General features: G+C 48.3%; 1 protein-coding gene across 1 annotated transcript in view; it reads left to right on the forward strand.

Moving 5' to 3' along the window:
- Itga9 (integrin subunit alpha 9) overlaps positions 1-27,714 on the forward strand; it is a 309,149-nt gene that overhangs the window by 92,779 nt on the left and 188,656 nt on the right.

The raw sequence follows: 27,714 nt of genomic DNA on the forward strand, positions 1-27,714 counted from the left end.
TACAGGCCTTTGTATGTTTGGGTGGGCAATTATATCTTATCAGTTGGATCAGAGGTTATTGTGTTGTGTGTTCTTTCTTGTGGCGATTTGACTTTGGGAGAGTGTGTGGCAGCAGAGACACTGGGCCGCCATGGAGTTGGGATGTGTGTTTCTGGCAAGATATCTAGCAGATATCTTAGGGCACTGTGGTGACAGATCTAGTGGGGGTAAAAGACAGTCCTTTTTATAATTTTACAACAACAGTGGTCTACTGTATGACATAGTAACTCACAGTCAGAGATGAGTTCGAAGATGGATTGGGCCACACTTCTCTTGTGGATTACTTTTTATTTATTTTAGGGGTGCATTTTGTGGGGGGGGTGTCTCTTCCCTTTCTCCAAATAAACGTCCGAATGTTTTTTCTCTTCTTGAAATTATTTGCCGAATGTAGTTTTCATGTAATTCAGGAAGCGAGGCTTTGGTGACTGAGAGACCACTGTGCGACGGGAGCCCTGGCCATGCTCACTGCCATAGAATGGTCAGCCGCTGAGCCATCAGCAGAGCCGGAGAACAAAGGCGGGCAGACCCATGGTGCAATGCCTTCGGGGTGTAGGGTTGAATCTCTCGGACCCTGGCGTGGATCGGTTGTGTGAGCACTGTGTGTGAGTCTCTGCCTCTCTAAAATACACAGTCGACAGTCACCCTGCAAGTAGTCATGAGCCCCGAGCAGGGTGGCGACCCCATCACTTGGTAGGAAAGGGCTGAGGATAATGAGTTCAAATTCTACCTGGGCCACTTAGAGTTGCAGCTTAGCTTGGGCTTCTTTGGTCAGGCCCCACCTCAAAGCAAAACGAAAGATGAACATTGCACAGTGGCTCTAAAAACTTTGCATGAAGTCTGAGGAAGCTCTCGGGGTGGTTAGTTTTGTCTGGGACGTACATAATTTCCAACATTCTACTTACGTAAACAGCGATTTTGTTTAGTTTGACGTAGTATTATTAGCCATAGACATCTAGCAGACGGGAAGCTGTAGATCGCAGTGTCTTGCCCTTGTTGCCTTGTTTGGGGGTCAGAGTCGGATAGTAACAGCTGCATCTAGGCTGTGTGTAGAGAACTGACTCCACGTCTGGCCTGGAGCCCATGGGTTCACAGCCTGAGATGCTTTGCGATGGGGCCAGGCTCTGCCTTCTGCCAGACTCAAGTCAGGGCCTGCCCAGGCTGGCTGCCCTTGACTTGGGGCTGCTGGCCACTTATAAAGCCACCCATGCTCTTGCTAAGCCTGCCCTGCCCTTCTTGATCTTAGATTCCTTTGGTTTGTGAATGAGGGTGTGGGCTGCTCAGGAAAGGCTCGTGTGCAAACCTCGAGATGTATCAAGTGGCTATGTTTGGCACTTGCTAGGGCGTGGGGCTCCCTCGTGCTAAGTCTGCACCACAAATCTTTTCCTTTGGGGCTCTTTGCAACTTCTTGCTTTGGCTGAAAATTCCCTAGCAGGTGGTTCATACCAACTAGAAGTCAGCGCTTCATGACAGAGCCACAGAGAACCCGCTGCTGGCCTTGGCTAGGTGCGTTTGGGAGCAGCAGTGGTGAAAAACAGGCTGGGCCAGAGCTGTCTCTATGGTGGTCTCTGAGGAAGGCTGCCCCAAAGGCTGGTCTGGCCCCTTCTGTCACAAGCACTTACCAGATATAACAAATAGAAACATAAGGTTTCCCGTTGAATTTGGATTTTAGTTAAACTTCTTTTTAAATATATGTGCAATGTCCCCCTTTCTTAGCGGCTCCTCTTTCTGAGGTATCAGTCACTATTGGTCTCTGAGGTCCAGTGGGGGAAAAAAAAATCTAAAAATAATAAATGTTTAGTATCTTTTACCTCAGGATGGTGTGGTTCCATTTTTAAATAGTTGTTTCTTTGCCTAATTTATAAATTTCACACTAAGTTATTTTATAACGGTTGATGTTGTTTGCAGTTTCATACAGCCACAGGATGTCTAGGAACACATCCCTGTGCCTAAGGGGACTTGGCATCACCCAAATACTTCGTGGGATCCTGTGGTGGTTACTGCCATCAAGGCATTTGATGGGATTTAGAATCTTCTATGGGGCAAGCCTCCAGGCACACCTGTGAGGGAAAACCTAAATTGGGCAAACTGAAGTGGGGAGGCCTACCCTAAAATTGGGCAACACCATCCTCCAAGCTAGGACCTTGCAGCCCATGAAAAGGAAGAAGTGACTGGATCCCAGCATCCATCTCTCTCTGCCTCCTGACTAGATGTGACTGACCCTCTTGCCTCAAGCTCCCACCACCAGGACGTCCCCACCAACGTGGACTGTACACTTGAACGGTGAGCCGAAGTAAACCCCTCTTCCTCTAAGGTTGCTTGTTGGTATTTTTGGCACAGTGAGATGTAGGGCAGTTGGTGCTGATACAGCTACAAAAACTATTAGTTCGTTTTGATACAATCTTACTCTGTTGCCCAGCCTGGGTTGAAACTCACAGGTCTCCCGGGCTTGCCTCAAACTCAGCCCTTCTTGCTCAGCCTCCCAAGTGCCAGGATTACTGCCTGCCATGCCACTTATCTGAAAATTCACCTTTAGCTTGGCATCCCAAGGGCCTGTCTGGTGAGCCCCACGAGGGACTTCCGGTGACCTCCCCAGCAGGGCTTCTCAGTTAAAACATAGCTGATCAGAGCAGAAACTGAGGTCTGGTCAGAACAGTTTGCAGGCTGAGCACGGGCCTCCTGTGTGTGGATATTTGGGGTTTTCAGGGAGAGAAAGCAGACCCTCTTTAGGGGATTGGCACCTTATAGTTACTGTTTGGCTGTTATCATTGGGACAGATGAGGCGGTAAAATATACCGGAGAGAGAGAGACGTAATTCCAAGAACTGTTCAAGGCAGGGAATTAAGCTGTCTTCTACAGTTACTACCTGGACCCGGACAGAGGACCTGGGCAAATGGAGGGTTATTTGAGTGAGACGAAATGTTAAGGAGCTAGCTAGCTGTCCCCGTTGTGGCACAGCTGGTCCAGGAGCTCACAGCCATAGCCCGGTGGCCTACAGGGGTTGTGGGAAAACAGCTGTGGAGGCTGTGGCTTACTCGAGGGTCGAGATAGGGCAGCAGGAATGGGGGAGGGGATGTGGCAGTGATCGCTTCCCAGCCCTGGAGGCATAGACTGGAACCTGAGAGTCAGGGCTAAAGGACCATGACTCAGTCTCTGCAGAGAGGCCTGGCTCTCAGCTCGGCAGACAAGTCATGGAAGATAAATGCAAACGTCCCATCTTATCGAGCGCCATATGGCCGGCAGACAGGCCGGCACTGCGGCCACGCGTGCTTTGTTTAGGTTATCTTTAGGCATTTTTCTTTCTGTCTCTAAGCCTGTTCAGTACTCTCTTGTTTTCTTTTCTGCTTTCTCCCACTAAGCCTTTGCTCCATATATGGTGATATTCTCGCTGTGGTGACCGGCTTGGACCAATACCTGTCTCCTGAGTGCTACCTTGCTCTGCTCGTGAAGGGACCTCCGGGGAGGTTCCACTTTTGCAGCAAGACACACCCTGTTCTTGAGGCAGTGCTGAAGCTGTTCCAGTGGCTTCCTTGATTGTTCCCCAGATGTCGTGCACCCCACTTATCTTTCCCCTTTCCCTCAAACCGGTCTAGCTTTGGAGGTAGCTGCCTTCTCTCTGAGGAACCTGGCTCCGCCCTCTTGCACAGAGGCCCTTGGGCTCCTGCTGCTTTTCTCCAGCCCTGCATTTATGCTAGGTGCTGTTCTTGTGTCTGCCTCGAGCCGTGCACCTCCCGCCCCCTCTTTCTTCTGAAGGTCGCACCCCCTAAATGCTTGCTTTCATAGTTTCTCTTTAAACCAGATGACTGTCAGCGCATTTGTAGAGTAAGAGGGCAGCACCCTTGTGTAAACAGAAAAACTGATCATTGCCTGACCCAGAAGGCGACTCTGCAAAAACAAAATCCGTGAAGTCGGAACGCCGCCATGGAATTCTGGTCAGTTCCTAGTCTCTGCACGTGCCTACCCACGCTGTGGGTTGAAAGGGGAAATTACCAGACCCAGAGAGAAGTGAAAACATTAGGATACCGCAGCGGTGTGCTCTCTTTAATGCTGTTGGAAGGATGAGTGGCGGGTAACTTTTTTAAACTGATGGTCCTTCTATAGAGCCATGCCAAGTGTCATTGATAGCTCACACATGAGCCCACATGCCAGCCTTCGCCGTATTCTGCGTAATGTGCCTCTTCCCTCCCCCATCTGCTGAATGTCTCTGACTGTCCCCGAGGGTTCGGTCCCTTCACAGGCCAGCTCCAGTCATGGTCCCAGGCCCTAAGGACCCTCCCTCACCTTCGGTTCTACCTTCTGGAAATGGTTTCCCAGCAGACTCCTGCTTTGGGATGGTAAGCTCAGAATAAATACCTGGTATGTGGAACCATGTTGGAATGGCCAATTGGACTGACTAGACCCCGGGATCACAAGGAACATCTTCTGTACCTAGAATGGAGCTCGTATTTCTGAGAAACCAGTGCACGGTGTTGGGAGAAGGTGGGCAGGAGAGCTTGAGACAGGAACAAATGTCCTGTGACAGACGGTGTCACCCAGACCAGCCGTGACTACTCCACGTCAGGCAGTACCCGGGAAAGCTTGTCCTTAACCTTGCATTAGATGGAGTGTGGGACAGGACAGTGAACAGGCTCTAGGAACCAGGAAGGAACCATGCTGAGTGAACCATAGGGATGGGGGGAATCCTACACACGAGGCCTGCCCCTCCCTCCTTCCTGTGAGGGTCAGTAATGCCCCCTAGAAGCCCTCAGTAACCCCTGAGGGCTGGCGAGAGGCTCAGCAGGTAAAGGCCATTGCCACGGAGCCTGACAATTGGAGCTGGATCCCTTGGGTCCCTGTGGTGAAAACCTCTAACTTCTGGGATTGTTCTCTAATGCAGTGTTCACATGTATCATGCATGACACCCACCCACCCACACACCCCCACACATACACACACGAATGTAAAAGGAAAAAAGTTTGTTGACCAGAACTGAGCTACTGATCAGCCCAAGAGCCTATCACAGCTGTTAATGTTAAAGCAGGCATAGGAAAACCCACAAGAACAGGACTCTGAGTGCTTGGACCATTCTGGGAAGTCATAGATCTCCTTGAAATGGCTCTAATATGTTTCATGGGGGAACTCGCAAGAGGACTTCAATCGAGTTTCTGTGGCCCCTACTTGTAGGAACAGGTGCCCTGCTGGCCTGGCAGGGTCTTGTAGTGGTCAATGCCATCCTGGACTGAGATCACACCTTGGGCTCTGTCCGGGTGTCTGGGTCTGCTCCCATTCTCACATCCCATAAAGCACCTCCAGCCCTCAGCTCAGTAACGTTCTGTGTGTCTGCAGAACAGCCATGGGGTGATGGGTCTCAGGTTTGGAAGTGCTCCCACACTTATACGCGAGAGTGCACACACATACACACAAACAAACAAACACACACAGGCACACATATAAACACTTATATACACTCACATACACACTCATATACATATACACGCATGCACATATACATATGCACACAGTCATATATATAAACTTATATATACTCACACTCACATACATATTCACACACTCTACATAGACACATACACACATATACATACACACACACATACACACATACACCCTCACATACACATACACACACTCACATACACATACACACACTCACACATGCACACACATACACAGATATGCACATATTCACATACACACACATTCACTCACACTCACGTACACAACACTCACATACTCTACACACAGGCACACAAAAACACACTCACATACTCCTACGCTCACATAGCATTCACACTCACACATGTCCATACTACACCCCTCACATACACATACACACTCAACATTTACACAGTCACACACACACGTACACACACACATACACTCTCGCGTACTTGTTAAGAAGCAAATAGTCAAGGAAAGGACATTCATTTGCAGTGAAGATACGTGAGAAATAAGAGGAAAGAAACCAGCAAAGATTCCTTCCTTTTCTAGAGAAATAATAGCTCAGGGCCAGCCATCTTGATAATTTGGAGAGATGGCTGAAAAGACTTGAAGTTGTAGGATTTGGCAGGTTTGAGACGTAGGGGTGTTAGAAAAACATAGTTAAGAAGCATAGAGGGTGGGGCTGGGGATTTAGCTCAGTGGTAGAGCGCTTACCTAGGAAGCGCAAGGCCCTGGGTTCGGTCCCCAGCTCCGAAAAAAAAAAAAAAAAAAAAAAAGAAGCATAGAGGGAAAGAATGTCTCTCAGCCCCTTCTGTCCCGAAAGCAACGGTTTTTAGTTTCTTAGGATGGCCTGCAAATGCTCGTTAATATACTTAGAAAGCTGTGCTACCCCCGGAAGGTAGCAAGCTACAGTGGTCTATGGAAAGCTCCCTTGCTTCCCACAGAAGCATGGACTTCAGTACCTCTGCCATCTGACGGAGCGCTACTCGGCAGAAAATGGCCCCCTGGTAACGCGTTAGCACGGTGACTTCCAGAAGCATTGTGTAAAGATGCAGTAGGAGACCTGCCGTCTGTGCCTGTTTGTGTGACACTCTAGAAAAGGCCACTTCATGAGCCAGAAGGTGGATCAGGGGTTTCTGGAGGTCAAGGGTTTGGAGAGAGGTGGCAGTTACTAGCACCAAAGACAAATGAGACTCTGTGGGGTGAGGGGCACATTTTAAATCACGGCTGTGGGGTGGCTGTGTGAGTAGAACCTGTTACTAAAGTTGATTGGTGTGTAGATTGAAGTGCAGTGTTGTCATATATAAATTATATTTCAACCAAATGTCATTGGTTTTGTCACATATTCCCAGTACAGAGGTGTCATGGTGGTGTGTGCGTCCCCAGTGAGCTTGGAGATTTGCCCCACGGTCGTTCTGTTGAATCCCTCCCTCCTCTTCCACCTCCATGCCCACAATGTGTCCCTTCCATTAAATATGTCCTGTTTCTCTCCTCAAGATGCCACGTAGAGAGGGGACACGTGACGCTTGTCTTTCTGACACAGCCTATCTCAGTGCAACAATTGCCCTCCACTCCTGCCGGTTCCCAGTGTTCTGGTTTGCCTTCTGCAGATGTAACAGAATACTGACCGAAAGCAACGTGGGAAGGGAAGAGCTTATGTGGCTTAGAGGGCTCAGCCATCACTGTGGGAAGTCAGGGGAGGAACCCAGAAGCTGGAACTGAAGCAGAAGCCATTGAGGGTCGCTGTCCACTGGCTTGCTCTCTGAGGCCTGCTCACCTGCCTCTCTTACACAGCTTAAGGCTGGCTCACAGTGGGCTGGGCCCTCCCACATCAATCATTAATCGGGCCAGTACTCTGAGGCGGATCCCCCGAGATCCCTCTCTCTGGGAATGTTGAGGTTTGAGTCTATGGACAGAACTATGGAAAAACCTCTCTATTTGAGTTTGTTTTATTTTGCTCAATACACTCTCAAGTCCTCTCCCCTCCCTATTTATTCAATTTTTAAAGTTTTAAGTTTTTGCTTGTTTCCTCTCTTTGCTCTGTATTTGTTCTTGATTTTCTTTTGAGTCAAAGTCTCAGGTAGCCCAGGATGTCTCCTAACCCACCATTGGCTGAGGAGCACCTTAAACTCCTGATCTCCCTGCCTCATCTACCAGTTGAAATCACGGATGCAAGTGTCGTGATGCCTAACCATCTCCTTTTATTCTGGCAAACGTTTCTTCTCTTGGAAGAAATAGAAATCTGGCAGTCAGCTGGGTTCCTCTACCGGGGTCTTTAGAATGTAACGAAGTGTGTTTGGGGGAACGCGAGGTCTGATAATACAGAATTAGCGTCACGCCTTTGGTAATTAACCTCCCTCTGGAAACGATGCGTAGGGGAAAAAAATCCACACCATTCTGGCTGGCAGCACAAACTGGGCATCTAGGATGTGACAGTCACTGCCTGTTACAATTTGTTAAGTATTCACTGCCATTATCCTCATAGGAAATAAGGCATAGAGGAAGTGAGGAACTGCCTAGAACTTCTGGCTGGCCAACAGGACTGGAACCCAGAAAGTCGTCATACGGCAGCACTGTTTATACAGATGATCCATTCGGACTGATGGCCTCTCTGCTCCTCTTGTGTGGAGGAAAGTTAGAGAAAGTTGCTTTGTAGAACTACAAAGAGGCTTCCCCCATCGAGTTCCAGGAGCATCTCCTCCGAGCATGAGACAGTTGCTTGGGGTGCTCTGCCCTCTAGAGCAACGCTAGGCTTCTCATGTTTAGCAGCAGGCTATCCAATGCGGGGAGCGTTAATGAGAGTCCTCTGCTTGGCTTCCTGGTGAAATATTTCACCACAGCCAATTTTAAGCAGCCGCAGGACATCACTAATGCTGGTTTGGAAGACATGTGTAACAGCGCATTATGCGATGGCGGATCCGACACTTCTAAGCACCTTCAGGAGCACGGACCGTGATGAAACACAGCAGATTAGGATGACTTCTGAGTGTTTGAGACCATCACCTCAATATAAAGTTTAACTCGAAGGTCTCTTCTGTTTAACTCTTACTAACGTCTGTGTTGAGCCCTGACCTGCAGAGTTCTTGGAAATGTCACGGTGGGGGTCTTGCAAACAGGCTGCTGCCAGCTCACTGACTGTGTGTTTGTCAGTAGCTGGGACTGCCATCTGAGTCGTGCATTATGCGTGGCTGTTTATCAAAGTCATTTGGCTTTGTCAGTTGATGGGAGTATGAACTTACAGGGTCCCTGTAACCCGTCCGGCCACAGCTGTTCGTGTGTTGGCTTTTGAGATGGTCTGTATTTTGGCTGAGTTTATTAGACTGTATCACACTCATTCATTTAAATTTTTTAAATTGAAACACTTCAATCGTATTCCTCATCCCTCATCCTCTGTGTAGGAGCAAGGGGTGAAGGGCTGTCCTGCAGCCCTCTATGTGTTAAAGAAGCAGGAGGTGTGGGAGAGGGACTGGTAACAGTTAACCTCTTCTGCTTAGACCCTGGTGACTTCCTCCGCTTTAATTTAACCCAGTCCTGATGAGTGCGCAGTACCAGGGCTGTTCTCAAAGTCTTGGTTCTGGACTTTGGTCTTCTTGCCAGGAGACTCGATCAAGTAAGACCTCAGGGCCCATCCTGCCTTTTTCTCCAGTCACTGTCACTGAGGGCAGCGTATGGAGGTAGCTGAAATTGTGCCACATTCTCTCCGATTCTCTATCTGCCCCAGGCATCCTTTCCTCTCTGGCTTTCAAAGTGAACTCACTGGCCTCAGGGGCGACAGGCCACGAGTTGCTCTTTGCCTAGTAGCTGGTCCCTCGTAGCCTTGAAAGGTTGCCCTGCCAACTTCTTATCCTTGTCACAGATTCCAGATTTAGTTCAAGTCCTGTCTTTCTCCTCTTTTGCATCTGAGACTTTGTCCAGCTCCACATGGACTACCCTTTCATCACATGTGGCTGAGTGCATGGTAGACGATTGTTGTAAGTGTTCTAGGGAAGGGACCCTTAACTGGAATCTTTACTGCTTGGGATAAGAGGACCAGCATCTTGAGGGCTTAAACAGGTTGACTTAAAATAAAATTTTAACAATGAAAATTCAGATTTTTTTGTCTGCCTATATGGTTAAAGAAAATTTTTTTAGTAAGTTTATTAAGATTGAGTCCTCTTTTTAAAAAGATCCATTTTTATCTTATGTGTATGACTGTTTTGTCTATATAAATTATATGTATCATGTGCCTGTAATACCTGCTGAGGCCAGAAGGGGGTGCTGGATCCTCAGGAGCTGGAGTTGTGAGCCACTGTGTGTGCACTAGGAACTGACCTCAGGTCCTCTACAAGACTCAGCCAGTGCTCTTAACTGCTGAGCCATCTCCCCAGCATGGTCATACCCTCTTTTCTCTGGCTTTGGGAAAGGTGCTTCAGACCCTTTAACAAAGGAGTCATTTTCTCAAAAAGCATTGGATTAGTCTGAGGTTATGTGAGCAGGGGTTTAAAAATAGCCATGAAAACACAGGATTAAGATTAATTTGGAGCAAACCAAACCTCTGAGAAAGACCTGTGAGCATGTTCTTCCTCTTTTCTCCTCTTCCTCCTCTCCCCTCCCCCTCCCTCTCTCTCCCTCTTCTCTCTCCATGAGCACATATACACATGCACATGTATGTTATAAAGATATTTTAATTTTGGAACATCACAGTTGCATGAAGATGAGCCCAGAGACGCGGTAACTGCCTCACTGCCTGCTAACCTTTGTCTTGCCTGCTTTTGCCAGTGTTCCTACTTCAGACCTCTCCAGAGAAAGTTGCCCACAGACTGCTCCCCTCTCCCTAGACATCAGGTACGGTTCCTAAGAACCAGATAGTCTCTCCAGCAACCATGCATAAATACTGGAATCAGAAGATTAAATGTACATTACTGTTAGCCTCTCCAGTAATACTGGAATCAGAAAATTAACCGTACATTACTGGCAGCCCAAACTTCTCCAGCTGTGCACATGTCCTCTGACGGGGGCAGGTAACCCTGGGGCCTGTGTCCCGTAGGTGTAATATCCTCTTGGTATTATCCCTTGGTCTTCTGTGTCGTGACAGTTTGGACGAGGACAGGTCAACTCTTTCACAGAAGGTCCCTCTGCTTGGATTTCACAGTTAGATTCAGGGTGTACGTATGTTGTAGCCATACAACGGATGGTTGTGTCTTATGTATCTAGATACATACACGCGCGGTACCGTGGAAGAATATACTTTCACTCTGAATTCAGTGTGGCTTTCCAAAGTTGGGTTTCTGTTGTCCCAGGAGAGGGTTGTCCGCATTCAATGGAGGTGATCACACCTCTCTGCTGCCTGGACGGGAGGCGTGTATTCCAGCTCCTAGGAAGGTGATAAATGGATTCCCAAGTAGGAATTTCAGGCCTTGGTGTCTGTTCTCACTACAATCCGAGAGTTAAACATCAATTTCATAGAGCCGTAAGCTAGGAATTCCATGCAGCTGCCATGGATCAAGACCTGACTATAGGAGTATGAGCACATTGAAATGAATTGTCTGTCTTCTAGGCAAAGAGAGGTTGCTTCTGGGGCTGGGGGATGTTAGCTGATTGACAGTGCTCAGGAAATGAGCATTTTGTGCCTGCTCTGTGCCGGGCTGGTGGGCACACAGCCTCAGTCATAACGGAAAAGGATTCTGGGTATTGGGGCTTACATCTCAGTGGAGAGACAGACGTGATCAATACAGGTAATAGGGTACGGGGGAACCTAGATCAAGGCATATGCAGATCAAGGGTGCAAAGGTCAAGCGTCCTCACGGATGAGATTTGAGCCAACACTTGTAGGGTCTTTGGGAGTCAGGGAGTCCTTCCTAGAGGCAGTGCTATGAAGGGGCATGGAAGCGGGGGATACTTGAGGCAGAGGAGGGAGGCCAAGCCAGGAGAAAACTGAGAGGAGGAGGTCAGAGTGCAGGCTGTTGGTCAGAACTGTTTGGAGCCTCGAAGTCATAGAAAACACAGTGCCCTGTCTTTAGCGACAGGGGACCTGCAGCAGGGAATGAGCAGGGTGGTGGCATGGTGACACGGTTCAGCTCCCACCCTTGAAGGACGCAGTCTGGCTGCTGGGATGAAGTGGATGATGGGAGGTGGACAGAAACAAACCAGGTGAGCAGATTGTGAGGACAGACTAGAGGAAGAGATGGTGGCTCTGCCTGGGGTGACAGCCGCTAGCACTGCTAGACTTTGAGGGTGGAATCTAGCAATGGAGGCGTTTCCCTCGGGTTCAGTAGCCATCGAAGGTGGCTTCTGTGGCTGTAGGGATGGACTTGTCACTCCGTTCCTAATGTCTCTGTTCCAGGTAGAAAAGTTGCTGCGGGCAGGGGTGGGGGAGGGGCATCGCCGCATGCTGCCCTTGTTCCCTGGGTAATTTATTATTTCCTTCCTACACTTTGCTTTGTTTCCCTCCCTCCATGTGCAGGTGGGACATATCTTAAGGGTAGGATCTGCAGTTTTTCTGTCTGAACAAGACTGGGTTTGAAAGGCCACGGAGTTCACCAAGACTACCAACAGTGTAAAGGGCTAGAGAAAGGCAGGGCACCAAGGGCAGAGGCACGTCGGGCTACTGTGCAGAGTGCCCTGCCCCCACACTCTCGAGGTTGCTGCTGGGTTCCAGCTTTCCATGTATGGAGAAGAGGGAAGGCCAGAGAGCACTGGCAGTCTCACCTGAGACCCTTTGAAGAGCCACCAGTGACTCGAAATTCATTGACCATCGGAGTCTTAAAAAGGCGGTTGGGAATTCCAGTTTTGGCTGTGTGCCTTATAAATTCTATCAGCTTTATAGCCCAAAGACACCCCCCCCCACCACCGTGGAAACGTCCAGTCTGCTGGCTGCTAGCAGCTTACAGCTACCGAGCCCCAAAATACAGCACAACTCAGGAACTGAATTTTTACTCTTATTTAATTATAATTCACTTAAATGTTATCATGGTGCAACTCATGGTGTGTGTGCACGCATGCACGCCTGGGTCAAAGAAAAACTTGCAGAAGTCTAAGTCTACTGTCCCCTAAAATGTGGGTTCTGGGGACTGAGCTCAGGTTATCAAATGCCCTTAGCTGTTGCTCCATCTTGCCAGCCCTTCAGCTGTGCAGGTATTGAGGTGTGGCCGTTCAAGAAGGCAAGGGGACACTGGATAGACAGCTTAGTCTCTGCTACAGCCGAACATGGAGGCATCCAGGGCATTGTCACCCACATAAATCAAGCCTCAGGACAAAATGGACAGAAACAAACAAGTCCAGGTCGACTCGACCGTCCCACTTTGCACTTAGGCCAGCGGGGTGTGCAGCATACAGTGGGCGTGGTCCTCTGGGGTCCTTCACCCATAGGTGCCTCCATCTGCCTCCATGCGGGCCGCAGATGCAACGGGAGACACCACGTTTAAGGTGTCCGCTGATTAACCCTGAGCTGATCATTTCAAAGACGTCTGTGATCTCCCATCACACGTTTTCTCTTCTTGGGGCCCTAAAACCATACAATATGGAGGACAGGGTGGGCCCTTGAGGTCCTTAACAAAGAACAAATGGGGTGCGGAGTGGTGTTGTAGGCCTACAATCCCAAGGAGACCAGCAGACTAATGTAATGGGATCTTGATGTCCAGACTGGTCTGACTTAAGAAACAAATCAAATCAACGAAAAAAAGGGAACATTTTAAGGCTTGAGGTATGAAATCCATTACGGGATTGGCTGTAATATGGAGAGAGTCCCTTCCGGATGCTCCTGCTCAGGGTGGGTAGGAATGTGTTCTGATTCAACACGTGTGAAACACATGAACTGCAGGATACTCCTGCTCCGGGATGGTGGTCGCTGGCCCGGCTTGGTCTCCTGCCAGCCACGTGGTCTGTGCAAGTCGCTTCATCCTCATTGCAACATTAGTATCCTCTGCCCAGAAAGGAAGACAGGCCACAGTTCTGAATTCCTAGAAGGATCTGGAAAATGCTGGCCCGCGGCCCTCCGAGTCACCCCATCCATCCCCCCGCTCTACCTGCTATCGTATCTGAAATGGATGGAGACTGATCCCATTGCTACTCAGAGCATTTTTCTTTTTTAATGATTGGAAGCAGATGGCGAGAAACAAAAGAGAAGTGTGGAAAGGAAACAGTGAGTTACACGGGGACAGAGGGCAGCGCACGGCAACTCGTCGCTCCCCGCAGCACCTCTTCTACCTGGAATGGAGCCTCACTGGACCCACAAGAGCCCTTCGAAAAAGAGAGCCGACATGAACTGCAGACTCCTTGATGAGGATGGTGCCGTGGCACGGACCATCAGAAGAAATAGGTGCCCAGAGTTAGGAGTGACAGGAAAAAGTGACAGCCAGTGGTTGATTTTCAGTGTCACAAATGAGGCCCAGGAGGTACAGATGCTGCTCCCATCATCCTGATAGCAAGGGAGCATCTGACAGGTGGCATGAAAGAAGTACTCGTGTGTGGAGGTGGTATGTGACCTCCTTGCAGCAGGTATAAGAGCTTACCAGTTAGGGGAGTGCTCCCCACAGGTAGGAGTGTTCCTCCACAGCAGACAGTGCTCCCCCACAGGTGGGAATACTCCCCTACAGGTGAGAATACTCCCCCCACAGGTATTGCTCCCCACAGGTGAGAGTGCTCCCCATAGGTGAGAGTGCTCCCCCACATGTGAGAGTGTTCCCCATAGGTGAGCATGCTCCCCCGCAGGTGAGAGTTCTCCCCCACAGGTAGGAATGCTCCCCCACAGGTGAGAGTGCTCCCCACAGGTGGAAGTGCTCCCCACAGGTGAGAGTGCTCCCCCACAGGTAGGAATGCTCCCCCACAGGTGAGAGTGCTCCCCACAGGTGGAAGTGCTCCCCACAGGTGGAAGTGCTCCCCACAGGTGGAAGTACTCCCCACAGGTGGGAGTGCTCCCCCACAGGTGGGAGTGCTCCCCCACAGGTGGAAGTGCTCCCCACAGGTGGAAGTGCTCCCCACAGGTGGGAGTGCTCCCCCACAGGTGGGAGTGCTCCCCCACAGGTGGGAGTGCTCCCCACAGGTGGGAGTGCTCCCCACAGGTGGGAGTGCTCCCCCACAGGTGGGAGTGCTCCCCCACAGGTGGGAGTGCTCCCCCACAGGTAGAAGTGCTCCCCACAGGTGGAAGTGCTCCCCATAGGTGAGAGTGTTCCCCCACAGGTGAGAGTACTACCCCACAGGTGAACACTTCTCAGTCACAGGAGCCCTCCTCACAGGTAGCATGAGGCCTCTCCAGTCTATGAGAGCTCCTCACCCACAGAGTTTGGAGTCCCTCACCTGGGTGGTAGCACCAAGCATATTTCTAGTCAGCAAGTAGACTGCATCTTGCTGGCATGCGTCAACCGAGGAGGTACCATTTACAGGAGGGATGTGTGTCCTGTGGACTGTGATTTCTTTGAAGTCAGTTCTTCTTGCCTGAAGGACAGTGTTGTCAATAGACAACTTACAGACATGATTCTGAGCTGTTCTGTTTAATGTTAGTAGAGAATTTGGAGGACGGTGGTTGGAAATGCCTTTGTCCTTCCCAGGGAAGCCCTGTGATGCACAGTCTTAGGACAAGGAATGCTATGGTGGGTTTTCCTTCTCTTTACCTCAGCTCTACCTCAGGATCCATGTGTGCTCTCCTCCTGCCTGAGGAACAGAAAGGGGTCCTTTCTCCTTGGCAGGTGACAGGTTTAGAGTGATTTGTCTTGAGGGGGGCTTCTGGTTGTGGGGTACACGTGCTAGGTGGCAGAAGGCTTCCCACAGAGAACCAGGGAGGAAGCCCCCATGTGGAATAAACCTGTATCTTCCAAGAAACTCTGTCTAGCACAGTGGTTCTCAACCTTCCTAATGCTGTGACCCTTCCCCGCAGTTCCTCATGCTATGGTGACCCCCGACCATAAAATTATTTTGTCGCTGCTTCTTAACTGTAATTTTCTACTGTTATGAATTCTAGTGTAAATATTTTTGGAGATAGAGGTTTGCCAGTGGGGTCATGACCCACAGGTTGAAAACTGCTGCTGTGGGGGCTTTGGGAATCTTCTCCAAAACTCGGCCTCGCCCCACGTCCCAAGGGTTGGAATGAACGTTGGAGCAGTCTGTCTGCTTATATCCCTGGGGGTTTGCAAGAAGATGTTGGTGAGGAGACATGTTTAAACTGGGCGGGTGAGATGCCTCAGTCCGTGCTGTAAACCTGACAACCTAGGGTTGATTCTCAGAACCCACATGGTAAAAAGAGAATCGTGTCCTGCAGGCCGTCCCTGACTTGCCCACGAACACTGTGCTATGCATGCACACACACAGACATTAATACAGTAAAACAATAAGTCTTAGCCCTGTGCTAAACGTTCTAGACACTCTTTTCAACGTTATAAAGAACCCACTTACATGCATAACTCTGCGTGCACCCAAATCAGATTTAGGAATCTGAGACTGACGGCTAAACACACTCACCACCTTCCAGCTGGCACACAGCGAGGTCTTGGGTTTGAATTCCACCTCATTCCTAACCAGGACAGGTAGTGAGACCTGATGGTGATACACACAGTGTGGTCCTCCCTGATGGTCACTCATGCAGTGTGGTCCTCCTTGATGGTCACTCATGCAGTGTGGTCCTCCCTGATGGTCACTCATGCAGTGTGGTCCTCCCTGATGGTCACTCATGCAGTGTGGTCCTCCCTTTACCTGATGGTCATGCATGCAGTGTGGTCCTCCCTGATGGTCATGCATGCAGTGTGGTCCTCCCTGATGGTCATGCATGCAGTGTGGTCCTCCCTGATGGTCATGCATGCAGTGTGGTCCTCCCTGATGGTCACTCATGCAGTGTGGTCCTCCTTGATGGTCACTCATGCAGTGTGGTCCTCCCTTTACCTGATGGTTATGCATGCAGTGTGGTCCTCCCTGATGGTCACTCATGCAGTGTGGTCCTCCCTTTACCTGATGGTCATGCATGCAGTGTGGTCCTCCCTTTACCTGATGGTCATGCATGCAGTGTGGTCCTCCCTGATGGTCACTCATGCAGTGTGGTCCTCCCTTTACCTGATGGTCATGCATGCAGTGTGGTCCTCTCTTTACCTGATGGTCATGCATGCAGTGTGGTCCTCCCTGATGGTCACTCATGCAGTGTGGTCCTCTTTGATGTTCACTCATGCAGTGTGGTCCTCCCTGATGGTCATGCATGCAGCGTGGTCCTTCCTGATGGTCACTCACACAGTGTCAGCCTTTGTCATTGGGACTTTGTTCAATGACAAAGACCCACCAGGTGGCATCTGTGTGGTTGTTTGCTCTCAGAAGAGTCTGCATCCTTCTTCACTCCCTCACCCAGCCTGGGAAACAAGGGAGTGACTCAAACTATTTCAGGAAATGGTTCAAAGCTTTGTTGCCTTAAAGAAAAAACCACGTCATTACCTGAGAGGAAGGCTTGTTGTTGGTGTTGTTGGGCACTGCAACTGGTTTGTTGCCTGTCGTGGTGCTGGGGGCCGAGGCCCTTGATTTAAGTGACAGGAGATACTAGGCTGTCATTCTGCCAGAGTAAGCAGTTTGCTCCACTGTGGAAATCCAAGAGTGGCACAATATAATTTAATTGTGTATATGTGCATGTGTGCGTGCGTGCGTGCGTGCATGCGTGCATGTGTGTGTGTGTATGTGTGTGGTGTGTACATGGGTGTGTGTATACATATATAACTGTAAGCTTACTGGTGGTCAATGTAAAAAGTTAAATAGACAAAGTTAATCTTCATACCACAAGTGTTCCTTTGGCCCGACAAAGGCCACCCCTTAGGTGACTTAAGTAACATTTGCTTGTTCACATTTTGGGGATCAGAAGCCCTAGCTCAGGTATCTGTCTCAGGAGGCTTGGTTTCCTCAGACGTCTCTCTCTTTGACTTGCTGTGTGTGGCCTCTGTCTTGCATATTGCCTTCCCCCTGTTCAGACACAACGGCCGTCTGTGTGCATGTCCAATTTCTGCTTCATATGAGGACACCAGTCACGTTGCTCCAGGGACCACCCTGATGGTCTCACTTTTCATGACCCTCTAAAAGCCTCACGTGCAAACACAGTCGTGTTCTTAGGTAGAGCACAGCTCAGCACACAACAGCATCGACTGTTTGGTTCACTGGATGCAAAATATTTCAGCCTGTAATAAAGAAACTATCACTGAGATGATCTCCTTCCTGAACTTGGTCTTTGATATGGCACATAGTTTAGTCACATTTTATATGTTCACTAGGTGGTGGGACATGTGATACATTGGGCCATGCAAGCCTAGAGCCAAACTTTTTCATCTGGGGATATAGAACAGTTACAAACAGGCCTGAGTGGACTCATACATCATAAGCATTTCTAGAGTGAACTAGGTTTGGGGCAACGCTGATCTTAGAAAGCTGGTCTTTGTGCCTGGGCAGGTTGGGAAGGATGGTTCTGGAACTGGGTTTTGGAACCTGAGTCCCAGAAGCATGATGACAAGGGTCTGAAAATCTTTTAGCACCACAGTGACTGCTGTCTCCTCCTTGGGGAGGCCCACATCCTTGTGTCATTGCAGCGTGGCACCCAGCCCCTGCGTCAAGGCAGTGCAGTTTGCAAGTGGACCCCATGCTCTCTGCTTGGCTTTTCGAAGACATTAAAGGAACCCCCAAGGGAACACATAATGAAATCTCTCATCTCACATAGACTCTAATGCAAGCCTTTTAGGGGCTTCTCCATGAGCTCTTTTTAACACACTCGGAGGTCTCGGAGGGAACCAGGGGAGGGCGGAAGAAGGGAGCATATTGCCAAGCGAGCACTTCCTGTGCTGAAGTCAGGGCAGAAACATTTCCTGTGTGCCACAAACAGAGCTCCTCACCTGGCTGCAGTGCCTGGGAACCACAGCACCTGCCTTCCCTCAGACGCTCAGCCTGCAGCTGCTCTGGCATCCTTCCTGGTCTCAGAGCAGAGCCACACACAGGGTGCTGGGACCCATGGCAGACAACTCTCAGCCCTTCCTTCAGCTGTGTGGCCACACCCTCCCCTCCTAGCTGTACCCCTGAGCAGCCACAGATGGTCTGTCCTCTCATCACCCTTACTTCCTGCTTCCCCAAGCTCAGTATCCTGAGTTGCCAGTTATTCCATTACCGAATTTATCTGTACCTGTTATTTACAATTCATTTTTTCCTTTGTTCTCACCTCCTGACGAGAAAATAAAGAAGGGTCTCATATAAACTGAGTGGTTGAGGAGGAGCTCGTGACAGGAAGTTGATACACCACTTCCCTTTTTTCCTGCTTAGCTAGTTCGATTCTTCTGATATTTTTGATGGCTACATGTTGGTGTGGATGAAACAGTGACCTTCATTCACGAGGCACTCCTGAAGGACATTTGTGCTTTCAAGCCTACCCTTTCCCTGGGCTTGATACCCTCTGCCCCAATTAGGTTTAACTGTCAACTTGATATAGCCTAGAGTCATCAGAAAGGAGATCTGCAATTGAGGAATTGTCTAGAATAAATTGGCTTGATGGCATGTCTGCAGGTGACGGTCTTGATTGTTTTTTTTTTTTTTTTTTTTTTGGTTCTTTTTTTCGGAGCTGGGGACCGAACCCAGGGCCTTGCGCTTCCTAGGCAAGCGCTCTACCACTGAGCTAAATCCCCAGCCCCAACGGTCTTGATTGTTAATCGATGGGCCCAGCCCACTGTGGGCAGAACCATTCCCTAGGCAAGTGGTCTTGAGCTGTTATAAGAAAACTAGTCAAGTATGAGTCTGCATATTCCAGAGCCAGCAAGAAGCCTTCCTCCATGGTTTCTGCTCTGTTTCCTTAGCCATGAGTGAGCTCCCTAGTCAGAGAGACTGCTGTGTGTAATGACAAGCAGGCCTGCCCTCAAGTCCCTGACTGAGTTCTGGTCCTGTCTTCTGTCAGTGATGCACTGTGACCTGCAAGTTGAAGAGAATCCCCTGCCCTTCTAACTCACTTTTGGTCGTGGTATTTGTCACAGTGACAGAAACTAAAACAACTCTCCCTCAGTCTTGTTGGAGACAGGACGGGATGGACTAGATGTATCCTTGCCTGATTGATTGATGAGCCCAATATTCCAAAAACCTGGATTATGACCAAAGTAGCACTGGAAAGAAATACATATGGATCCAACCAGACTTGGGGTAATCTTATTAGCAAGAAAGCTGCGAAGAGCATTAGGAAGGCTTTGAGGTGGTTGGCATTCACCACGATCACATTCGTCTCCATTTCCCCGGTACCAAGCTCAGTACTTGACATTGAGTAACTGCTCAATAAATGTTCGCCGAATGTTCAAAGACGTTGGACAGTGCCCAAGACGAGCACATGCTTAAGATATTCTCCTAAAAGTTGTCCTGCGCTAGCTGTTACATTAGATCAGTGTGATCTATTTTGAGTTAATTTTTTGTGTGTTGCCCAAGAAATTCTTGAACAGCTGTGGGAAAGAAATAATGGTTTGGCATCATGAGCAGACATCAGCCTGTTGGGTCATGCAGCCTATGGGTCACCTTTGAACACTCGGCCACCAAGTGCACCTACATTTTAAGGCTGGCATTCCAGGGGGCAGCTGGAAACCTACCCTGTCCCCTAAATTTGGGGGACTTCCAGAATGAAGTCTCAGGCTGAAGCCATGTATTTAATTTTAAGCTACCCCCTCTCTAGGGAGTCGTGGTACTGGGTCCATACTGGGCCTCAGTCTGAGACTACCGCAGGTCCTCCGAGTTCTGCATGTGCCAGCTCCTAACCACTCAGCCTCTGGTGTTAAATGTTCGAGTCCCTCCTCTTTCTATTATTCTATTACTTCAGGGTCATCTTTGGGTACATGACTGTCATTTCTAGGGGACAGACTCGTTGTAACTTAGAGTTGATGTTCCAGCTACCGATGTCCCCTCAGATACCAGCTTTTGCCATTCATGTTGTCCTCTAAATCCACCATGCCCATCTGAAGTTCTCGGAGGAATCTTGGACAGGCTTCTGGGACCATTGCTGCTAGCACTTGATGTTTTTTTTTTTAATCCTAAGAAGCTGCAACAATTTACCAGATACTCATGCTTATGGACAACACTCCTTACAACACTGGCTTTAATTACTTGGTGACATAAGGTCTCTTATCTTGTATGCCAGCATTTTAGAACTAGATGGTGAGTTCATTTCCTTTCTTGTTGCTATGGCAAGATGCCTGACAAAAATCAATTTGAGGAGAGGTCTTATTTTGTCCTACTGTTGGAAGGGAGGCAATCTATCATGTAGGGGAGGCCTGGCAACAAGTGACTTGCAGTGGTAGGAGTATGAGGTGGGGACACCTCACTTTATGTCATGGCCGAGCAGGAAGCAGAGAAAGAAAGCACAGGAAGTAAGACCAGGCAATAAAACATCAAGATCCGCCTTCCATGACTCACATTCCCCAGTGAGGTTCAACTTCCTAAAGGTTCCACAACCTTGTGGATTAGGGTCACAAGCTGGGGACCAAGTAGTCAAATACTCTAACAACAGGGGGGCGGGGTTGTGCATTTCACATTCAACCCATCACAGATGGTATATAATAAGTGTTTCATTAAAAGACAGAATTTCATGTTTGGATACATTTTAGAGTAAAGTGCATTTAACACACCCCACCTGACTACGGACAGGCTTCTGGTTTGCAACGCTTCAGAAGCCTAAAATGCCCGAGGAGATTAGATGCTTACATTTTCCTAAGAAGTTGACCTTGCAGCGTTTTGCATCTCCGCAGTTGAGGTAGTTGGCTTTCTCTCAGTGATTTGGCTTTGTGCCCTCAGAGGCCTTTTCTCTCTATTTATATCAAAACTTTTTTAGCCTCAAACTTGAGTGCTAGAAGAACTTATTTCATATTCATAGATGTTTGCCAGGTCCTTCTCATCAATTAGCCCTGCTTAAAGATAGCAACAGGCCGGAATAACGATCTCTACGGTCCCCACCATTTATGGCTCCCACCAATCTTGTGATGAGCTAATTGTTTTGCCATATTTTCTAGTGGGCTTATGTGGTGTAGGAGACTCTTTGAAAGCCCACATTTCATGTTAAATTTAGCTAGACCCTTTGCAGCCTTGACTGATTGTTCATCTTGACGGAAGAAAATACAATCCTTCCTCCTCCGCCCTTGTCATTACACCCTTACAGACCTATGCAGGAGGGAAGCAACCCCTGTGTGAACGGGCATCTTTTAAAGAATCATGACACGTCAAGGAGACAAATGTACTTGGCCCCTAATTCAACGGGCACCTGTCGAGTGCTTGCGTACGTACATAAGTTCCGTGACTGGGCTGGAGTCCGGAGGCTCATCCGGTCACCCAGTGACACCCAGACTTACAGATGAGAGGACGAATGACAGATGCTCAAGAGGACCAACAGATGTCCTGAAAGACCGGCTCTCACAAGAGAACAGAAATGCTAGCTAAAATTCAAGGTGCACATAAGCTTTGAGTGTTTAAATAAAGCAGTCCTGGTTCTCGGGCTCCTAAAGACGTGTGTGAGGAAAGACGTCTGAAAGGCTAAGGCCGTCCTGCAGAGAGTGAAGGCAGACCTGAGATGTGAATTGAACCCCTGGACCCCCCAGGCTGAGACTAAGGTGCACTTATTTCTCCCTTGAAGACCCAGTTTCCATAAGATGGAGCCAATGGAGGATTATGATATGGATGGATAGACATGGTTTAACCAGATGCCCCAGAAAGTCCTGGATATGGCTGGTGGCTCCTTCTGTCTCCATTAAACTCCCTTTCCCAGGTTCCCGTGGAGCCTGGAGTATTATGTAGCCGGTAGTTAAGAGCTTAGTTGACTTATTCAAGTAGGACCCTGCCTCCTGTGATAAACAGCCCCAGGCTGAGTGGGCCACAGAAGGCTGGCATATATAAGCTAAGTTACATCCTCAAGATGTTCGTATGGTAAGAAGTGAGAAGACAAGACAGTGGATGTCACATGGGCAGAAGGACAGTCACCACCGATGTTATGTGGCTAATGACATGATGCTATGCTGTGTAACTACCTGCACGTGTTTCCCACACTGGAACAGACATACAGTCACCCGGGGCTTTTTAAAACAGATTGATAGTAAGTGGGTATGGGGTTTTAGAGGAGACACTGAGGACAGAAGAGATATGGGTCTAACAGAGATGGCAGTTATAGCAGTGTATTTGTACTTAAGTGCCAGGGAATTTTACACTTAGAAATGCTTAAAGTTGGGAATGTGTATATTTAAATCTCCCCTTCAGCTGATGGGCAGGCCCCCTGTGCCCAGAGTCTTGGAATTTGTACATATAGAGCAGGAACTAAAATCCTAGCACTTAGGAAGTCCCAGGTGACCCTGATGCTGGCCCGGGGAGCACACTGCGAAGTCCCTGGATGGTTAGAAAGCGTCTCAGTTGCTTCTTAGCACTTCTTCATCTGACAAGATGCCTGACAAGGCAGCTTAAGAGGAAATGGTGATTCTGGGTCACAGTCTAAGAGTGTGGTCAACCATGGTGGCAGGAAGTTGGCCACATTACATCTGTGGGGGCAGAGATAGGCGGGCACTGGTGCCCAGCTTGTCCCTCCTTTGTATTCAGCCAGGATAGCAGACCATAGGATGGCACCAGGTTAAGGATGGTTATGGTGGGTCTGGCTACTGCCTAATTCCTCAGAGGCAATGCCCAGAGGCTAACCTAACCAGCGTGATCCCTCACAGACAGACAGATGTATCCTGTCAAACTGACGATTCATACTGACCATCAGAGATGACAAATGGCATCCACACCATTTACTTAGTAACACCGGGGCCCTGGAGAGGGAGAATTTTACTTCTCTTTTAGAAGTTCTTAGATGCAATAGGAGAAGCCAAGTCTTCAGAAAGATGTCACTCTGTCCATGGTCCAGACCTGGGAACAGTGACCCTGGCTCCTGTTTATATCTACTTTTAAAATACTGTGTGTGTGTGTGTGTGTGTGTGTGTGTGTGTGTGTGTGTGATGTGTGGCGTGTTTCTCTGTGTGTGTGCATGTGTGTGTGCATGTGTGTATATGTTTCTCTGTGTGTATGCGTGTATGTGTGCGTTTCTCTGTGTGTGTATGTTTCTCTCTCTGTGTGTGCGCGCGCATGTGTGCGTGCACGTGTGTGTGTGTGCGTGCGTGTGTGTGTGCATGCGTGTGTGTTTTTTCTCTGTGTGTGTGCATGTGTGTGTATGTTTCTCTGTGTGTATGCGTGTGTGTGTGTGCATTTCTCTGTGTGTATGTTTCTCTGTGTATGTGTGTGTGTGTTTCTCTGTGTGTGTTTCTCTGTGTGTGTGTTTCTCTGTGTGTGTGTATGTGTGTGTATGTTTCTCTCTGTGTGTGTGTATGTATGTGTGTGTGTGTGTGCGTGCGTGTGTGTGTGTGTGTGTGTGTGTGTGTGTGTCTCCATGTGTGTCTGTATGGGTACGTATGCCTTGATCCCCATGTGGAGGTGAGAGAACTATTTTGTGGAATCTGTTCTCTTTTTCCACCTTTCTGTTGGTTTGTGTAGTTTTGGGGATTCAACTCACGTCTATAGACTTGTGAGGCAAACACCTTTACCTGCTTGGCCATCTTGCTGGCTCCATATCTACTTTTAGCAAACTTTTATTTTGAATTAGCATATCTTTCGTAAGTTTCAAAAATTCATACCCAAAACTTTTTATAAACCTTTCACTTGGCTTCTCCTACTCATAGAATGTTATTAAAAGAAGCCATTGGTGATGGTTTAAAACTCTCTACTTATTTGTGTTTATTTATAAACTTATTCATATAGTGGTAGCGGGGATTGAACCCAGGGCCATGCATGTGTTATGCGTATATTTTCCTCTGAACTCTATCTGAACTATGCCTCCTGTTTGGCAAGGCTAGGCAGAATAGGCACTAGGATGTTATCTTTCTGGTACTTCTTCTTTTAGATTTATTTACTATTATTTTAGGTGGATGAGTGGTTCACCTGCAGGTTCACTCGCATGTGTGTATGTGCAGTGTGTGTTTGCAGTACCCTTGGATGACAGAAGAAGGTATTGGATCCCTGGAACTGGAGTTACAATTGTGAGCTGCCATGCGGGTGCTGGGAACTGGAAAAGCATACTCAGCCGTCTCTCCAGGCCCAGTACTGTGTGCCGTAAGAAGAATTTTAATCTTCAGCAAAACTTGATAAGAGAGAGGAAAGTCCTAGTCTGAGCACACGAACATCGCTTCCTATGATCATCACCTGTGGCGTGTGGCATCCAGCTGACTGTCTCAGGTAGTAAGTTTCTCCTCATTTGAGAGATTCAAATGTGAGTCATAGGAGTCCCTTTCCTAGACCTGAGAGAAAGCTTGGGCTAGATGCTTCCTGAGTATCTCACACCTTGGAAACCACAATGGTGCACTATCAGAGTTCTCATCTAACGTTGACTCAGTGATGTACCATTGAGTTGCCCAAATGGGTATCTTTCTAGGCTCTAACCTAAAGGGCGAAGAAATGCTGGCCCACAGAAGAGGAGCTGCAGCGTTTGCCGGATTCGTAAAGTTGGGTGTGGAGTTGAGGATGGGAAGGAATTCCGTGCAAAGGCCTGGCTTTCGTGTGTGCAGCCTTAGAGATACTAGGAAGCCTTCGTATGATGGATTGGAGGCCTCCAAGGACTAGCTATGGCCGAGCCTGAAGCTGGGTTAGATTAAGCGTCTGATTTATACTGCTGCTGTTGAAACTGCTTGGAGGATGCATATCACTGAGTTGTGCCAGCGAGAAAATGTAAACCACCTTAATGTCGCTCGGCTGTGAGAAGCTAGCTCCCCTGAGATAGCTTGGTCAAGTGGATTTGCCATGCCCTGGAACAGCTGTCTAGATCTCTAATAACCCAGCGTTTCTGCCCTGGGTGTGACCCTCCTTAGCCTTGGATGACCCCATGGGTATAGCAAAGACCCAAATGGATGAACCTCTTAAGTTCTTGGCAGCCTTTGTGGGGCAGATTCGGAGTCCTGTGGGCTATTCTGGTTGTCACTATTCTTACATATTAAGTGCCCAGGATATTGACCAATCAGATCTCGACTGGACAGCATACTTGGGGGCGGCATAAGTGGGGGTAAGATGCAGCTGCGAAATGGACACTGGGGTATGAAGGCCAGGCTGCATTTTGGGTCTCTTGTTAATTAAGGCAAGGTTTGGTGTGTCTGGATATGTACAGATGAGGTTTGCTCTGACTTGACACATGCCTCCTTTCCCCATTATTTCCTTGTGGCGTGATCTGTCACATTTTATTAGGGTATGTCATTATGGATGCAGCAAAGGATTATGGGAGATCCCTGGGAGAGGAAAATCTACCTCTGAGGTTGCCTGTGGAAGGCCAAGTAGGCGCACGTGCACTTGCCCAGAAATGTTGAATCCGAGAGCGTCCTTCAGTTTCCACGGATACAAATGTTCTTATTTCAATCTTATTTGTAGAAAAACAGTGATATTGTTGCAGGATAACTTCATAGAGCAGAGAGATAAGAAAACATTAAAAAAAAAATCAGTTCTGGGATGGTGCGTATGACCCCCTCCTGATGAGAGGTGACTAGAAACAGTCCTAACACATTGATCCAGAGAAGGGCTCAAATGAGGCTGTTTGCATTGCATGCTGGGAAATATCAAGGCATGGCAGACCTGATATTGTTTAGTTGCTTAAGAAACAGGTTCACTGGGACACAAGCCCACTTTTTCTGCAAAGAAACTATTTTAGACTTCAGGTTGACCATAAAACAGAAAAATAAACTTACGATCCTGGCCATGTCATCTGAGGTAACTGATTAAAGGTACCTCAGTATAGCCACTTGTTAAAGGCAAAAGTGGGCAGGATTCATAACTGTTTGGATGCCTGTACCTGCTGCTGCTGGCTGGACAGAGTTCTACTCCAGGAACGGAGGGTAATTAAAGGCCACATCTCATAGGCAAGTTATCTGAACACCTAAGACAGTCAGTACAAAGTCTGACTTGTTCTGATGGAGAGCCTGACTTCATACAAAACTACATCCCGGCAACACAGACGGACAACTGCACAAGGAGGCTGAGCCTGACTGCAAACTCATAGAGCCCTGACTGGGAAATGACGCAAACCTCCAGAACCACTGCCTAGATATCAACTGCAAATACAGGAGGGAGAGGGGAGGGACTCCTGTAGTCCCATGATTCAAATCCGTGGCTCTCATTTAAGACCAGTGGTTCTCAAATTTTTATCAGAATCAAACACATACAACAGAAATCCTTAAAGCAACAGGTGTCTGGACCCCAAATGACATTTTTTTTTTAAATCCAGTAGGTCAGCAATGAATTCGTAGTGATTTGAATAAGAAAGCTCCTCATAAGCCTGGATATTTGAATACTTAGTCCCCAGTGGGTGGTTCTGTTTGAGAGGATTAGGTAGTGCAGGAAGTTCGTCACTGGGGGTGGGCTTTGAGATTAGTGCCACTTCCAGAGGAAGTATGTCACTGGGCTTTGGGGTTAGTCCCACTTCTAATTCTACTCTCTGCTTCATAGTTTAGATTAAGGATGTAACTCTTAGCTTCCTGTTCTAGCCATCATGCCTCCTGCTGTGATGGACTCAGCCCTTTGGAACCATAAGCCCATGCAAACCCTTTCTTCCATAAGTTGCCTTGGTGTGTTTTATGACAACAGGAAAATAATATAGTATTTCAAACTGTCTTTGGGAGATCCTGATGCCAAACCAGACTCTATACTGTGAGCAAGTCTGGATCGCAGCCAAAGGAATCTTACCCTTCTTGTATAGGTGTCAAGAAGCCAGGGAGACTCCTGGAGCTGCGAAATGGCTGGGGTATATGAAAGGGAGAAGGTCCTGCTTCAGTCAGACTCTCTTGGTTTCCTTTTCATTTACTGGGATCAAATATTCAGACAAAAACCCAACTTACTCAGCTTATAATTCTGGATACAGTCCATCATGGGGTGGGGGATGGGTGACACAACAGCGGGAGCTCAAGGGACCATTATTCACACTGCGTTCATAACTAGGAACAGAGAGGAAAGACTGTGCATTCTAGAACTTCACTCTCAGTCTAGGATCCTCTTCCTAGGGATTGATGCCACCCATAGTGGGATAGTCTTCAAACCTCAACCTAATCAAAAAAAAAAAAAATCCCCCACAGACGTGCTTAGAGGCCCATCTCCCAGGCAGTTCTCATTTTGTCAAACTGACAGTTGACACGAACCATCACACTCTCCAGCTGAAGAACCCATTGTGCTTCATTTTATCCTACCCTCCTGCTTGCCGTTCGCCTCAGAAAGCTAAGAGGAAGCTTATAACTGCATTTTTGTTTAAAGCAGGTG

The sequence above is a fragment of the Rattus norvegicus genome, chromosome 8 (genome assembly GCF_021556685.1).
Source record: "Rattus norvegicus strain SHRSP/BbbUtx chromosome 8, alternate assembly SHRSP_T2T, whole genome shotgun sequence".
Classification (NCBI taxonomy): domain Eukaryota; kingdom Metazoa; phylum Chordata; class Mammalia; order Rodentia; family Muridae; genus Rattus; species Rattus norvegicus.